This window comes from Haliotis rubra, unplaced genomic scaffold, assembly GCF_003918875.1.
Source record: "Haliotis rubra isolate DU_JTF1 unplaced genomic scaffold, ASM391887v1 Scf440, whole genome shotgun sequence".
Taxonomy (NCBI): Eukaryota; Metazoa; Mollusca; class Gastropoda; order Lepetellida; family Haliotidae; genus Haliotis; species Haliotis rubra.
This window is the reverse complement of record NW_025767125.1, coordinates 617,571-633,855: the sequence shown is the minus strand read 5'-3', so window position 1 is coordinate 633,855 and position 16,285 is coordinate 617,571. Positions and strand designations below refer to the sequence as shown.

The window sequence follows — 16,285 nt, the reverse complement described above, 5'->3', positions numbered from 1 at the left end:
CCACTAGGCTACCCCACCGGCCCCGGTCATGAAAGTGTTTAAGTGCTATATTAAGTTTTACCTGGTGTCATCACTGATGTTCAGTGTTTCATTATCTATTTTACCGCTGTTTTAACTTAAACTCTCAAGGTAAAGACTTGTTATACTTCGGCACTGAAGTTTAACGTTAAGTTTTATGAGTGGAGAGTTCCAAAGTGTTTTCCAAAATATCTACACTTACTACATGAATATTGACGTAGGAACAATGTATAAAATATATCATAAGAAATACACTTATGCACACATTGTTCTTTAAACATTCTACAATACAAATGTCATTTTGGTTCAATAGCTGTTCAGAGAACAATGTTTTTCTTTTTCACGGTTTTTTTTCACACGTGATTTTTGCATAAATCAAATACCATGAGTAGTTCCACACACGCCCCACGCGTGACAGTCTACGTAATAGCACCTGCTGATAACAACGCGATAAATATTGACCATGGCATAAGCATTCATACACTGTTGGTCTCTAATTAGATTGAATATTCTATGAAGCAGTTACTATATCCGTTCACTAATGCACAGAACTAAATGTTATGCAAGTTATTGACAATTTCCGTACAGATATAGTGACACTAGAAGAGAGATGGGCAGCGTTCCCAGATTCACCGGTGCAAGGTTTTTGGGTTTTTTAAATATTGCGCATGCTCAATAACACTTGATGATCAGATTGGATTGTTTCGTTGTTCTTAACGCTGCATTAGCAATACTCCATCTATATGGCGGCGGTCTATAAATAATCGAGTCTGGACCAGACAATCCAGTGATACACAGCATGAGCATCGATCTACGCAACTGGGTTACGGTGACATGTGACATCAACCAAGTCAGCGAGCCTAACCACCCGATCCCGTTAGTCGCCTCTTACGACAAGCATGGGTTGCTGAAGATCAATTCTAACCCGGATCCTCACGGTCCTTGATGATAAGGAAACACATATAAGGTTCATCGACTTTGTTAATACCACCCTATGAGTAATTTTAAATAACTGGTTCTAAGTGTGAATCCAGAGTGCTGGAGAAATCATATTTAAAAATCACCTTGCTGTGAAATGATTACGGTTATCACTTAGTAGACGTATTTCAACGTATGATGACGTGTAAATAGGTTCAGTGAAGGAGAAAAATAGCACTAAAAGTGTCAATGTCATGTGAAAGCCCCTGGGGACGTTCGCTTCAACGACGTTAAAAGTCAGTTAAGGATATAAAACGCCAACGTCATAAAGATTCAGTTCCAATTATCTGAAGAACCAGATTCAGTCAGGTGTAGCGGTGAAATTTATCAATCAATCAAGATCAATCTTAATATACACGTATATAAACTGGCTTCCAGCAATACATTGCTGCTCAAAAGCTTTTCGAGTCATGGGTACTGGTGATTAGCAATAATTCAAAAGTTCATTTTTCGATTTGGGTTGTGGTCGGACAGTATTCCACAGATGTGGCGCAGATGTCTGAGAGGCTCAATCGCCAAATGTTTTTGTACAGGATTTAAAGACGATTCTGATCCTTTAATCGCAGCGATCGTAAATTATAAGAATGTATCACTAAAATCAATGATCGCTCCATGTGTTGGGGGAAATGGCGTGCAGACAAGCGTTTAGTGCAAGTTTATACTTCCGCTGTCAAAATGCACAGATACTAAGATGTAACTTTCAAACATGGGATGATGCCATGTGTTTTGGCAACATTGAGAACAATACCTTAAGTTGGTATTACTGACATAATATATAATATCAGTGATACTCACATTTTGTTTAGTGTGTAGACTCACAACCTGTTAGGAAGAAATGAACATATTTACATATTTTACAGAAAAGAATAGTTGATAATAAAAAATATCAAATATAATGGAGAGGAGCCCTGAGAATTTCTTTATTTTCAGAAACTGCGGAAATCTAGAATTTGCCACAACCCTACATGAAACTTAAACTGTTTTCATCTGAGACTATGTATTTACAAAGAAAGAATGAAAGGATATTTAACACGTGCCGAGGACACTCCTCGATATATACACGAAAGCAAAAGAGAATGTAGTTCATACATAAGATCCTTTGAACGAAGAAAGAGGCATTAACCGGTCTATTAGTCGATTTACTTCTCGCCAGTGAATGGTTTTGTATGTAACGAGCGGCTAAATGTGCTTATTGATACAACTATAATCCGATTCAGGACATGATTCCATTTCAGGGACATTTGTGTTGAGCCTGTAGAGATAGACGTTCTCAGAGAATGTAATAGCGTCCTTTGAACGTCTCACTTTCCAACAGAAGGCTTGATATGGTAAACGTATTGATCAAGGGTATTACTTCTGATCCATTGAGCATATATCAATCATTATCTGTGTGGGCTTAAGTATAGAGGATATAGTGGATAAAATATTTTGTAGATCAATATTTGATAATGTCTTTGATATGATTGATAAGCATCATCCTCTGTTTCGGCGATCGCGGGAACCGTTCCACACAGCGAAAGTGTTCCTTTGGCCAACAATACGAATTACTCCGGAGTAGCAGCTTCCCCACGGAAAACGAAACCATTGTTAAATACTCCGACTATAACAAACATGCCGAGGCTATGTAATGTGTTCATAAACATATCATTTTATACATAATTTACGTCTCCTGTGGTTAACACTGGTTATGCAAACTATGGTTTCCTACGTGAAGATTGAAACATTTTCATTGGTAAAATATCTCTGATAACTTTGCAAAGTTTGATTGGTTCTGAAAACTTTGCAAACATTGATTCGCAGAGTTGGTTATGAGGTAAACGTGTCGCAGAGTTTGTTATGTTGCAACTTTGAAAAGTCAGTTAAGTAGTAATTTTACAAAGTAAGTCATATGGTTACTTTATAAAGTTACTCATGTGTTAACTTCGCAAAGTTAGTTTTGTGGTAACTTTGCAAAGACATATATAACTTCGAAAGGTTAGTCAGGTGTTAACTTGTTAAGTTAGTCCTGCAGTAACTTAGGGAAGTTAGTTAATGACGTTAGTTACTTCTCATAGTTTGTTATATGGTAACTTTGCAAAGTAGATTTTGTGATAACTTCCCAAATGTGGGTTACAAATCTTAGACAATCGTAAATATCCACTTTTGATATGTTAAATTTTTATTGTGTTGGATATGTGGTACCTTGGCTAGTTAGATCTGTTGTAACTATGTAATGTGAGATATATGTTTACTGGACAAAGTTTGAGCAAAGGTGGGCCTGTGGGTAAGGCATCTTTGATAACTCTGTAAAGAGGTATCTTCGGTAACTTTGGAAAGTTGGGCCTGTATTGATTTTGGAAAGTAATACCCGTTGTATCTTCGCAATGTTAGATATAAGTTTGTAACTTTCGTCTTTTTGTCTATAGGCTCATTGGATTTGTAAAGCAATGAAAAGGTGGACATGTGATACCTAGGCTAACGTGGATCTGTGACAACTGTGCAAACTTGTACCTGTGTTAACTTTGCAACCTTGGACATGTGTTAACTCTGCAACCTTGGATCTGTGTTAACTTTGCAGCCTTGGATATGTGTTAACTCTGCAACCTTGGATCTGTGTTAACTTTGCAGTCTTGGATATGTGTTAACTCTGCAAACCTGGATATATGTTACCTATACAAACATGGATCTGTGTTAAATCTGCAACCTTGGATATGTGTTAACAATGAACACATGGATCCGTTTATCTATGCAAACACGGATCCGTGTAAACAATGCAAACATGGGTCCATGTTAACTATGCGAATATGGATCCGTGTTAACTATGCAACTATGGATCAATGTAAACTATGCAGACCTGGTTCTGTAGTACGAGTAGGTTCTAACAATGCCCAAAGGAAAGTCCACAGACAAAGAACGGTGTCTCTTATTGGAGGTTGAAGCGTGGATAAAGCGTGGATAAAGCGTGGATAAAGCGTGGATAAAGCGTGGATAAAGCGAACATGGGCTTGACCTTGTTAATGACTTTAGTAGTCCTTTGTGTTATGCATCAAAGTCTGGCCAACCTTAACAAACAGTCAGATACTAATCTGAAGTAACAGAGTGTTCTTGCCCGGTATAGTCCATTTGTCTGATAATCACACAACGTGACAGAGAACACGGCCAATGTCGGGCCGAGGTGATCCTATCAAAATGTCCGCCGTCATTATCGTTCGATAATCATACGGAAAATCGCGGACGGCTTACAGAGACAACCACTTCCGTAGTAGAAGGATTAGAGGAGGTATGTAGGGGAGCATCCAAGTTGGTGCAAAACGGGGGGAAATCTAAGGGTTATCAGAGAGATTTCACTAATGTAGTCTGAAGATTTCAGGTAGCGGGAAGAGAGTAAGACCAGTGATCAATGGCGCCGCAGACGTGAAGTAGGTTTACCTCTTCCGCTTCGTCTCAGCTCAAACATCCTCATTACGAATAAAGCGAGCTTTGAGAGCAAATCAATTTGTTGAAATTGTAATTCTCTACCATAAATCGTCCCTCTATGGAGAATAGCAATTGCAGCATGGGTTTAGAGACAAGGCCCTTCCTCTTAGAGCGAACTGGATCGATCGAATCGATGCCCCTCCTGTCCAAATCGAACCTGCTCAATACTTTCGCGACAAGTTCTCCCCACGTAGCCAAGAAGAGTGTGAATCCCATTGGTTGAGACAGATACCTCAACGGAGGTTGAGTGGCTTAGTTGGGGCTTCACGCTGAGAGAACCTCTGACAATCAACTCGGTATGCGTGTGTGTTTTCACTGTTCAATTGAATCACTAGGGGGTGGTTAGTTTTACTTTGTAATTGCTTATACGACATAATAAAGGTGTCTTTCATGTGCGAACTGTAGTCCTCTTCTCCTTTTATGTCCTACTATAACAGACGAATAAGGTTTTCACCCTGTTTTATGTCCCATACATACGACTGACTTAGTGCAGGTAGGCTCTCTGTGTGTCAAGACATGCAATTACTGCAGTATTGTCCAATGGCAACTGAACAAGACTTCACGAACCTCATCTGCTCGACTGCTGAATGATTTAAGATCGTTATTTTCAGGACTGGAATCCGATGCCGTGACAGTAAGCTCTGCATTTACCAGAAATATTTCTATGGCGTCGTTTCTGTATCAAACATAACACAGTCTGTTACTTAAATCATCTAAAATAGCAATTATTGTTCCCATAGTCCTGCGTCTTAACGTCTGTCCCAGACTTTCTAATGACGATAAAGTTATTTGCATCATCTAGAACATTTTATAGCTTCGATGTGTTGTACTGACAGACCAGTGTTATGATCGATGGCGTAATTGCTTTGTTAGGATAAAATGAATTATTGTCAGCTTTCTTCCTTTCGAAATATTTCAAATTGGAAGAGGTTTCTTCCGGTTCAACGGACAACATCGACATGAAACTACTTTTCAGCTTAAACCAATTTTGACAAGATCAAGTTTGAATTGAAATCCACAACTAAATTACTGCTATTCTGGTTCTGAATTCTAATACAAATACTTCACTGGAGGTTAAGTGAACTGATTTACCTTAAGATTAAATTTGCATGGTCTAGTTCACTGGGTTATTTTTCATATTGTAATTTGCTCGGGTGAGGGAGGGATAACAAGTAAATAAAAAGTTTTAGTAACTATCATTACTACATTCATACTTATATGCATGCATGCACGCACGCACGCACGCACACACACACACACACATACATACATACATACATACAATTGAGTCATATTTTATTACTTTAAAACCGATGTGTTGGAACATGTTAAGGAAACTGTTAGCCCATTATTGATATAATGACGTCATCAATAATACATGACGTTATATTGTACTGTCAGACATAATGCACTTGTGCTATCGCTTTGACAGTTACAATACTACCGCCCGTTAACGAGAAAGTTTTGAACACAGAATTAGTCAAAAATACTTTTCCAAGTAACCATGGCAAAGTGGCTAAAATACATAGAAGAAGTATTCATCTTCGATACATTTTTTAACCTTTATATTCAAAGTATACAGATATTTAGATATAAAAGAAAACAAGCTGTGTCTCTTCTGTATTTTCAACTTTCCCTATATGACTCACGTGTTTCTGTTTTGTCCCGTACACAGATTAGTTATACCGTTATACCGGCACCGTTAGCTTTTGAGTTTGTAAAACGCTCCATGCACTGTTAAAGAATGTAGGCGAATTATGAAAAGGTAGAACAATTTGTTTTTACTTTTTAGAATGAGTGAGTGATTTGAGTTTTACGCTGCACTCAGCAATACTCCAGCTATATGGCGGCGGTCTGTAAATAATCGAGTACTGGACCAGACAATCCAGGGATCAACAGCATGAGCATCGATCTACGCAACTGGGATTCAATGGCATGTGTCAACCAAGTCAGCGAGCCTGACCACCCGATCCCGTTAGTCGCCTCTTACGACAAGCATGGGTTACTGATGACCAATTCTAACCCGGATCTTCACGGGTCTAATACTTTTTAGAACATTAACAAAGTCCAAAAAATAATTTACCTTTTCAAATGTAGAAAAACATGACACCCAGTAGTGCGCATACAATAGTCAAAGTGTCTGGTGTACCGGAACACAGTGGCGTGTCTTACTGCATTCTGAATATGACCAAAACGCTACAATTCTGGAATAATAGACGAGCTTCAGTTTGCCAAGATTCCCGTTAAGAATGTACGTGGTCAGCCGCAAATCCCTTGGGAGAATATAACAGAGATAAAGTGCACATGGGATATTTGCCTTTACATTACACCCACCCTTGATGAAGCCAATTAGGGCAAGGCTCCTTGATTGACTTAGCATATCCATACATAGCTTCCTACTGGTGTAGTGTACGGGCAGTGATGGTTATAGCTGGATGAAGAAGGTCGGTGACATTGTACATTGCACTCCAACCACATCCGGGTATTATGTGTTGGTACCATTAAATTGTGTGCTGGCGAATAGGTGCCTGACTCTGAGGGTGTGGGTTCGAATCCCGGATGGGACTCAACCCAACGACAGTACTAGAATCTGTACTTTACTAGGAAAGTGTAATCCCAAATATAACACATGTTACATCAAAATTGAACTTTTAAACCAATACCATTTAAAACTGCTCTCTGTTTAAGTTTAGTTCACTACGGTTATAACGAACTTTGTACTTCGTTATGACCGTAATTCGTTACACGCATTTAAACTAAAATGTGCAATAAGTGTAAACAGACCGACATAACAGTTCGTTACATCCGTCAGTTCGTTATAAGTGTATTCGTTACAACGTAGTTGACTGTCTATGCACAACGTCAACGCCAGAGTATAACCACGCCCTGTTAGCCGACAAAAACAGATTCCATAGGGCGAAAGACGAAATTAGCGTGGGAAATTATATCAAACTATTTGAAATAAAAAAACAACATGTCCAATAAAATTGAGTAGTTTTACGAACACCTGCACCATTTGATGGCTGCACTTACACTCTACATATGCTGGTACCCGTGACGATTCGGGTTAGAATTGGAAATGCTGTAAGAGTCGACGAATGGAATCAGGTGGTCAGGCTCGGTGACGTGGTTGACGCATGTCTTCGTAAACCAGTTGCGTATATTGATGCTCATGTTGTCAATCACTGGATTGTCTGGTCCAGGCTCGATTATTTACAGACCGCCGTCATATGGCTGGAATATTGCTGAGTGCAGCGTAAAACTCAAATCACTCACTCACTCACTCTAAAAGTAAAACAAATTGTTCTACCTTTTCATAATTCGTCTACATTCTTTAACATTGCATGGAGCGTTTTACAACGAACAAAACAAAACGCAAAAACAAATTTACAATTCCCCGATAAGCACCTTGAACGGATTACTTTCAAAAACTAACGGGCCAAGAGTTTCTTGGCGGCTATAGGTATGTTACTTCAACGTAGTTATACGTAATTAGTAATTCAACATAAAACTAGGCGAGTTTTATCTAAAAATATTTTTAGGTATAAGATTGACTACTGCAAAAGGAAGGTTGTTCATCTTTACGTTTTGTTAACTGGTAGTTAAACGTGTTACCAGTTCCAACAGGCTGAGCTAAAGACTACTACATAATCAGTAAATAATCTTCACAGCCATCTGACAACAGTACGATCAAAACCTAATTATCTCTCAATCGAAATATATTTAGGGTCGCATGAGTAACAAAATGGTTACCGCTCGAGTAACCAGGTTAATTATCAGTGTATTTGTATTGAAAACATATTGAGAGGAAATACGGTTTGGAACCTAGTGACGCTAAACAACGTTTCTTCCATCGCTAATATCAACAGATCATGGAACGTTCGGCAAGTATGCACTGGTGACTTGAAACTCGACGCAGCGAAGGACCACCGTTGTCGTTGTCGTTCATCAGACGGCCCGCAGTATCAACGTAGCCGATATTTACAAATGATTCTGCCGACACAGACATATAATCACCTTAAATCCTCGTATACCTAGTGTTCACTACGATGAATGTTCCGCTATCCAAGGTGGTCTGTCTCTACTAACACCGTTCTATATCTATTTGTGGTGCAGAAGAAAGAGGAGAGATTAGGGGACATACGTCTTTATTTACATCACTTAATTTCTAGTCACGGCCAACGAAAAGGTTTCCTCTTCCTGAGATTTTTCCTGTAACGTGTCACGCTTATTATGAAGTTCAAGAAAATGGATCACTAAGTTTTGTCAGAATTCGATGAGAGCGTGGTTGGCGTACTTCCGGTACCATCTGTTATTCTAGTTCTGTGACGCCATCTAATGTTGCTCTTGGTAACTCGAGGGCTTTCTGAAGCATTCCAATAAAACAAAGGTTGCCGAAACAGTTCATCATTTTCGCTGACAGTCAGGTTCTGTTGACAAAGCTCGATCGAATTAGCGAAGGGTTCATAATTGTGTTTTATAAATTTGAAAAAATAGTCGTCATCAACATTTTATTTATATTGTAATTAGATAGAATTGGATTCTCAGAATATTGCAGCTGTCTGTGTAATGAACTTTTCACAGAGAAGGATGGTGTTACTTCACAAAAGAACTTTCTTGTAGCTGATCCAAAGTTGTATACGAAACTGTTATTGAAGGCACAAAGCGACAAAACAGTACGTAAGTAGGACCTCGTACAATACAAATGAGCAAAACCATGTCGCGCACCACATTTAATGTTCCTAAAGAAGCAAATGTGACGTTTAGAATTACAAAAAAATACTACAACTCGAAGTTTGATCTCTCATTGTCCCCTCTCAGCGTTTTAAAATGGAGGAAATGATTTTTTTCAAGTCTTTTGTGTAATTAGTTTTTCAGAAAGGTCCATCGATCATGTTTTTCTTAAATTTGATGATTTGTGCGTTCTTCCCGAGTTGAGAGGTATAATTAGCTGAAGTTAAGGACCCTTGAAAAGAGCCATGTCTTTGGAACGACTGCGGGAATTGAAGGCCGGAGACTCTCCGGTGAAGGTGCGATTGTGTACGCGAGTATGCATGGGATGGGGCAATCTCACTACCACGTAACAGGCAGCATTTAGCGTAGGACTACCCCAGGCATTGGTAATTAGTGTTAATTATGTTGGACCATTTGCTTGCCGATAGATCGTGCAATCTCATCGATCCGGTTGTCGTGGTTTCGTCTTGCCGCGGGACATGCTATAATGATTGCGGACGATGCAATCGGAAACTAAAGTAAACTGCGACTGTACGTCGGAATTCAGATGAAAAGGCAAAACTAGCGGGTAATTGCTCGCCAAACAAATCTGCCTATAATTTACTCTCAGTCTCATCCTGTTCGCCATAGAAGCCCCGAGATCTCTCGTGCATCTTTTCACTTAAAGGAGCAAAAAATGGAAATAAAAAACGAAGGTGCACGTTAGGAAATGATCAATTTCTTTGAGCTGTTGCTATAGTCGATGTATGGACAGTATAAACTGATGCCTGGATTAGCGGGGGAAATGGCATCAACGGCGAATTTGCCTGTGAATGGAATAAGCGTTATATGGACGTAATAGACTCTAATAGTTACCCAATATTTGCCGTGTTCGTATCTGCTGTAATCGGAGCTGGTAATAACGGATTTGATAAATGGTATTTTTCAATGATAGTAATGTCTGACTGTTTGCCCTGTGCTGTTTTGGGAGGCAATCGTGTCACTGAACGACATAAATGTTTCATTTGTCATTTGCAATAATGCAGCGGTTTAATATCTCGCCTTGAAGATTCATATGGTCTCCTGTACATCTGCTACATCGCTGATTCTGGAAATATGTTACTGTAGCCTTGTTATTAAAGTGTTCATTCGTGACGCCTAAGGACCGGGTTCTGTTCTCAACCTGGGATTACAAAGGTGGCTCAATGGTTCAGGTGCTTGCCACACGATCTCAGCATTCCATTTGTTTCTCCGTTGTCTGAAATATTACATGCAACTAATGTGTTGTTTTATTTTTCATCCCGTTTTCCGGAGTTTTTCATCTCCATATGCCACAGCGAGAGTGTGAATGATATACACAAAAATATGGTTACATCCAATATCAGTGTTTGCAGAATAAAACTACATTTACTCACTCACTCAATGTATCAATTGTAAATGTATGTTTAATTAAATATATTGGTGAAAAACATACTCAACTGACTCAAAATATTATCATATCAATGCATTTTAAATAACCAATATATTAATGCAAATGAAAGTCCAATGCCTAGGTTTAAACCCAGTCAGAGGTTAAGTGATGCTTATTGTTGTTCAGTAACTGAATAAGAGTGAGTGTGTGAGTTTAGTTGTACGCCGCACTCACCAATATTCCAGCTATATGGCGGCGGTCTGTATATAATCGAATCTGGACCGGACAATCCAGTGATCAACAGCATGAGCATCGATCTGTGGAATTGGGAACCGATGTCATGTGTCAACCAAGCCATCGAGCCTGGCCACTCGATCCCGTTAGTCGCCTCTTACGGCAAGCATTGGTGACTTAAGATTCATTCTAACCCGGACCTTGACGGGTCAACTGACTAAGGCGTTGCATGAGACACGACAATGCTTACTGTATAATACATTTCTGAATAACCAGCTTATGTGATGAATAATGTGAAGAAAGGGACGATTTTGTAAGAATTCCAGGCTTAGCTATACAGTTATAAAGCAAACAGTGTCAACCAACGACACGGATACAGGTTTTACCTCCCTCTACAATACAATACTATACAATTATAGACTGGTGATGAGGTCAATACCTGTTTTGTGGACCCGCAAAGGGATTCCCTTCATGAAGAAACTCGCCGAAGAATATAATACACTCAAAGGAAGAATTCGTGAAATAAGAAATGAATACACATAATGAAGAAAGATAATTCCCTCGATGAAGGCATTCATCACCATGGAATATTTTGAGTCAGTTGAGTATGTTTTTCACCAATATATTTAATTAAACATACATTTACAATTGATACATTTAGGGAGTGAGTAAGTGTAGTTTTATTCTGCAAACACTGATATTGTATATAGCCATACTATTGTGTATATCATTCACACTCTCTCTTTGAAAAATATGCTTACATAAAAATTGATATTTATAATCAGTTGCACATGGTCTTGTTGGTTCCTATTGCCTATTGCCTTTAACGAGGGTACAGTTTGTTCTTAAAGGAAGTCAAGAAATCTTTCAATCAATATTCAGTCAAACGAGAACCCGATACTTCCTCAAAGACGACCTAGGGTTTTACTTCCGTGACAATTCGGATGAGTACTTTCCTTGTATGAATAGCTTACATCTTAAGAGTCAGTGTCCAAGTAGCATCTTCAGCATTTTCCAAATAGAGCATTCATCCAACGCAAATGTATAATCATGAAGGGCGTTACTTCAAAATAGGTTCAGTCACATAGACAAATGAACATAGCAAAGGAATTCACTCAGAGAGAACGGACAAAATATTCCATGTGAAAATGACTCATCAAATAGAGAACACGATTCATTAAATTGGGGAAAATGCATTTGGTAAAGGCATTGCCTCAACGTAGGAATTGGCCTAGAGAAAGGATTTACTCAACTAGGATATGTGCCTAATAACAGGATTTATTATATTCTTATATTATTATATTCTCGATAAAATGCACATAGGAAAGAGTTTTACTCATTGAAGGAACGCACCGCAAAGGCATTCACTTCATGAAGAAACTCGCCGAAGAATATAATACACGCAACGGAAGAAATGAATACACATAATGAAGAAATAGAATTCCCTAAATGAAGGCATTCACCATGGAACATATTTAATCAATATAGGAATTCACCAATTAAAGAGATTAACCATTATAGGGTTCTAGAGAAATTGATATGGTTGTGTGAATATACTGACGAAATGTAATATTCCAGCAACATCATGGCGGGGGACACCAGAAATGGGCTTCACACATTGTACCCATGTGGGGATTCGAACCCGGGTCTTTGGCGGATGAGTGAACGCATTAACCAGTAGTAGTAGTAGTAGTACTAGTAGTAGTAGTGGTGGTGGTGGTGGTGGTGGTGGTGGTTGTTGTTGTTTGTTGTTGTTGTTGTTGTTGTTGTTGTTGTTGGTGGTGGTTGTTGTTGTTGTTGTTGTTGTTGTTGTTGTTGTTGTTGTTGTTGTTATTATAGTAGTACGTAGGTAAAGGAATTGCGTGATGAAAATATAGTTAGGAGTTAGGAGCTAACTACAGTGGTTTATGACGTCTAATGTCTTCAGGTGAAATGCGCCATTAAATACCATTAAATGCCATTTAACGACTTCGACGTCATTAAAGACGGAAGTCGTCTCATCGTCTCCACTTCGTCATCGTTTATTTGTCGCTAAAATATCCGATGCAAGTGAAAGTAGACTTAAATATGCCATAATAGATTCGTTGTCTGGATAGCAAATATCACGTTGGATAAATCAGATAACTGGGAATGGCATCACCTCGTAACGTTTTGGAGTTGACGAAATTAAGAAAGGTCTTAGTAAAATGTCGTGTTGCAAATGGTATTAATTTGATCGTAAGTATTGTTTCATATACGACATCTGATTCTGAACTGACGAGAAATGTGTTTCTGGACATCCTGCAGGGTGTACGTGATTCGTCATCCATTGATTTGGAGCGTAGCTGTAACCTTACTTTCAGAGTAATGTGTTTCAGACAAGGTGTGGCTGTGGGTTAGCCTAGTGGTTAAAGCGTTCGCCCGTCACGCCGCAGACCCGGGTTCGATTCCCACCATGGGTACAATATATGAGGCCCATTTTTGGGGTCCCCGCCGTGATATTGCCGGAATATTGCTGAAAGCGGCGTAAAACCATACTCACTCACTCACTCAGACACGGTTACAAGGGTGAGGGTGTGTTGCCTCACGTGCAAAATGCAAGTGAGTGAGTGAGTGAATTTAGCTTTACGCCGCTTTTAGCAATATTCCAGCTATATCGCGGCGGGGGACACCAGAGATGGGTTTCACACATTGTACCCGTGCGGGGAATCGAACCCGGGCCTTCGGCGTGACGAGCGAACGCTTTAACCACTAGGCTACCCAACCGCCCCTCCAAATACAAGTGAATGGAACATTCTTCCAAAGTAATAGCCCAGCCATTAGGTTGTTTGCGTCGAATATTACATCGAGTTAAGCAGTAACAAGGCCTCTTTCTTAAGCCTTATTGTGTGAGGGAGCATTGCTCAGTGATGCTCATTCTTGTGTTACATGATTCAATCAAGTAAATACGATAATCAGTGTTAAGCACTGTTACACTTAAAGGGATGACTAGGTGAATGACTTCTCTTTGTTAAGCAATGTTACATTTGTATGGGTGAGAGTCATTTCTCTGTGATACGTGATATTAAAGTAACAAGAATGATTGAAATAATCACGTCTCCGTATTAAACAATGTTACATTTACAAGTGACCATTGTCCAAAGCCGCGTAAACGATTTTGAACGATTTTGCTTATATTCGCGGCGATAATGAGTGAGTGATTTCTCTGTGTTAAGAAATATTACACTTACAAGCATGGGCGAGTGAATCCCTTCTCCTTAAGTAATGTTACAATAACAAGGGTTGTGAGTGAATCATTTCTCCGTGAAACGTGAAATTACGGTAACTGGAATGACGAGGTCATCACTTATCTGTTAAGCCATTATCCATTCTTGCTGTCGTTCTATCCGGTTGGTTTTACGTGTCAACAGGAAACGACTTTCCCCAGATCACTCCAAACCCCACTTCAAAGACATTCCTAAACCCATCGTCCTATACCATGAAACCCCCTCTCCATCCAATATTCTAATGCCCACACTCCATCCAATACACCCATATCACTTCAAACCCCACATCGTGCAGACATTCCCAAACCCATCATTCTATAGTCTGAAGCCCCATCTCCATTCTCCATCGAATACCCTGATGTCAACACTATATCAAATACATTTACGCCCACCCTCCATCCAATGTCCTGACGCCCACCCATCATCCAATACCCCGATGTCCATCCTCCGTCCACTACGCTCACGCCCACCTATCATCCAATACCCTGACGCCCATCATCCATCCAATACCCTGATGTCCAACCTCCATCCAATACCCTGACGCCCATCCTCCATCCAATACCCTGACTCCCACCCATCATCCAAAACCCTGACGCCCATCCTCCATCCAATACTCTGACGCCCATCCGCCGTCCAATACCCTGATGTCCACCCTCCATCCAATACCATGATGTCCACCCTCCATCCAATACCATGATGTCCACCCTCCATCCAATACTCAGATGTCCACCCTCCATCCAATACCCAGATGCCAAACTCCATCCAATACCCAGATGACCATACTCCATCCAATACCCTGATGTCCACCCTCCACCCAATGGTATCCTACCGAGTGGAGACCTCAGTCTCCTACAGACACACCACAGATACTTCTGACAGTAGAGGAACTGGTTTCGTGTTTTTATGATCCACCAGATTGACACATCGAGTTCAGATGCCACGACCCCTATCAGATATCCACCATCTAATTGAGCCTCTCTTCAAGTACTACCGTCCACGCCTAATTTCCATCATTCTTTTGTTCTCGAGACCACGAGTTCTTTTACGAGAGCTCTGCTAATTAATTATTTCCAAGCTCCACATTACCACATTCGGTGTCACATAGTGATGTATGGAGCTGGCTTCGATTCTCAAAGGGGGCGTTGTTGTCGCTATTTATGTCGGGGCTTTGGTCGTCGAATGCCACACATGTCGTTTTCACACCCATTTTTATGTCTCTAATTGACACAAATCCGCGAACTGAAATGTCTTTAAATGTTTTCGTATTACAAAACGAATGGGTGGCATTAATTTGCAAAATGAACACTTTTTGCCCCTCAAATACAAACTCCCATCACGTCAGCTGGGACTTATGGCAACAAACATGGCGGCTAAAGGGGGATGAATATTATCATTCCCGCTTCTCGAGAAATGGTAACCTTTTCAACAAGGATAAGAAACTCACACGGTGGAAATAAAGTAAGCTTAATGAGCACTAGAGTGCCATGTGCCACATTAATGAAAACATCTTTAACTTAAACAAAGCACTCGAGTGCAACGGAGTCGGGGAACTCCTTCATGCGAATAGAACCATGTGCGATTTCTTTTGTATGGAAACACGTCCAATCAATATTTGACAACGACGTGTTCAAGCATGAAGCCGCGGTGCTTAACGCCGGAGTTACGCCTCCCTAAAAACAACCTTCCTTGATTAGCTTACAAAGCGTTCTCCATGTTGAAACTAATCAAGATGGCAGCTAGGGGGTGGTCAAGTTACCCGGATGTTGATCAACGACACAAAAGACCAATAGTTAGGATAAAGGCCATACACTCATCCATTTTGTTCCGAGAATCAATGACCACCTCAGAGCTTTCTATCCTTTTTCAAAGATCAGAGCAAACCTCCTGTATTTGCTCTGGTTATTCCCATGCTAGATCTAGATACAGGCCTATCTCTTACAATCTTTCCTTAATTAAAGACCGGAGAGACATAAAGAAGTTGGAGAACTAAGGTCGGTTGGTTGGTTTGTTGTTTAACGCCGGACTCAGTAACATTCCAGCTATATCGCGGCGGTCTGCAAATAATCAAGTCTGAACAAACAATCCAGTGATCTACAGCATGAGCATCGATCTACGCTATTGGGATACGATGACATGTGTCAACTAACTCAGCGAGCCTAATCATCCGATCCCGTTAGTCGCCTCTTATGACAAGCATGGGTTGGTGAAGACCAATTCTAACCCGGATCTT

The 16,285-nt window shown here is 40.0% G+C and overlaps 1 protein-coding gene across 2 annotated transcripts in view; it reads right to left on the bottom strand.

Annotated features, from left to right (window-relative positions):
• The window catches only part of LOC124289424 (prothoracicostatic peptides-like), a 52,746-nt gene that overhangs the window by 19,809 nt on the left and 16,652 nt on the right, over positions 1–16,285 (bottom strand). Inside the window, exon 2 of one of the 2 annotated variants that reach the window (XM_046726042.1) lies at positions 1,792–1,818. The exons of the other annotated variant lie outside the window; for it this stretch is intronic. The gene's annotated coding sequence lies outside the window, so the exon portion shown is untranslated. The remainder of the gene's footprint in view (positions 1–1,791; positions 1,819–16,285) is intronic. 2 annotated transcript variants of the gene reach the window in all.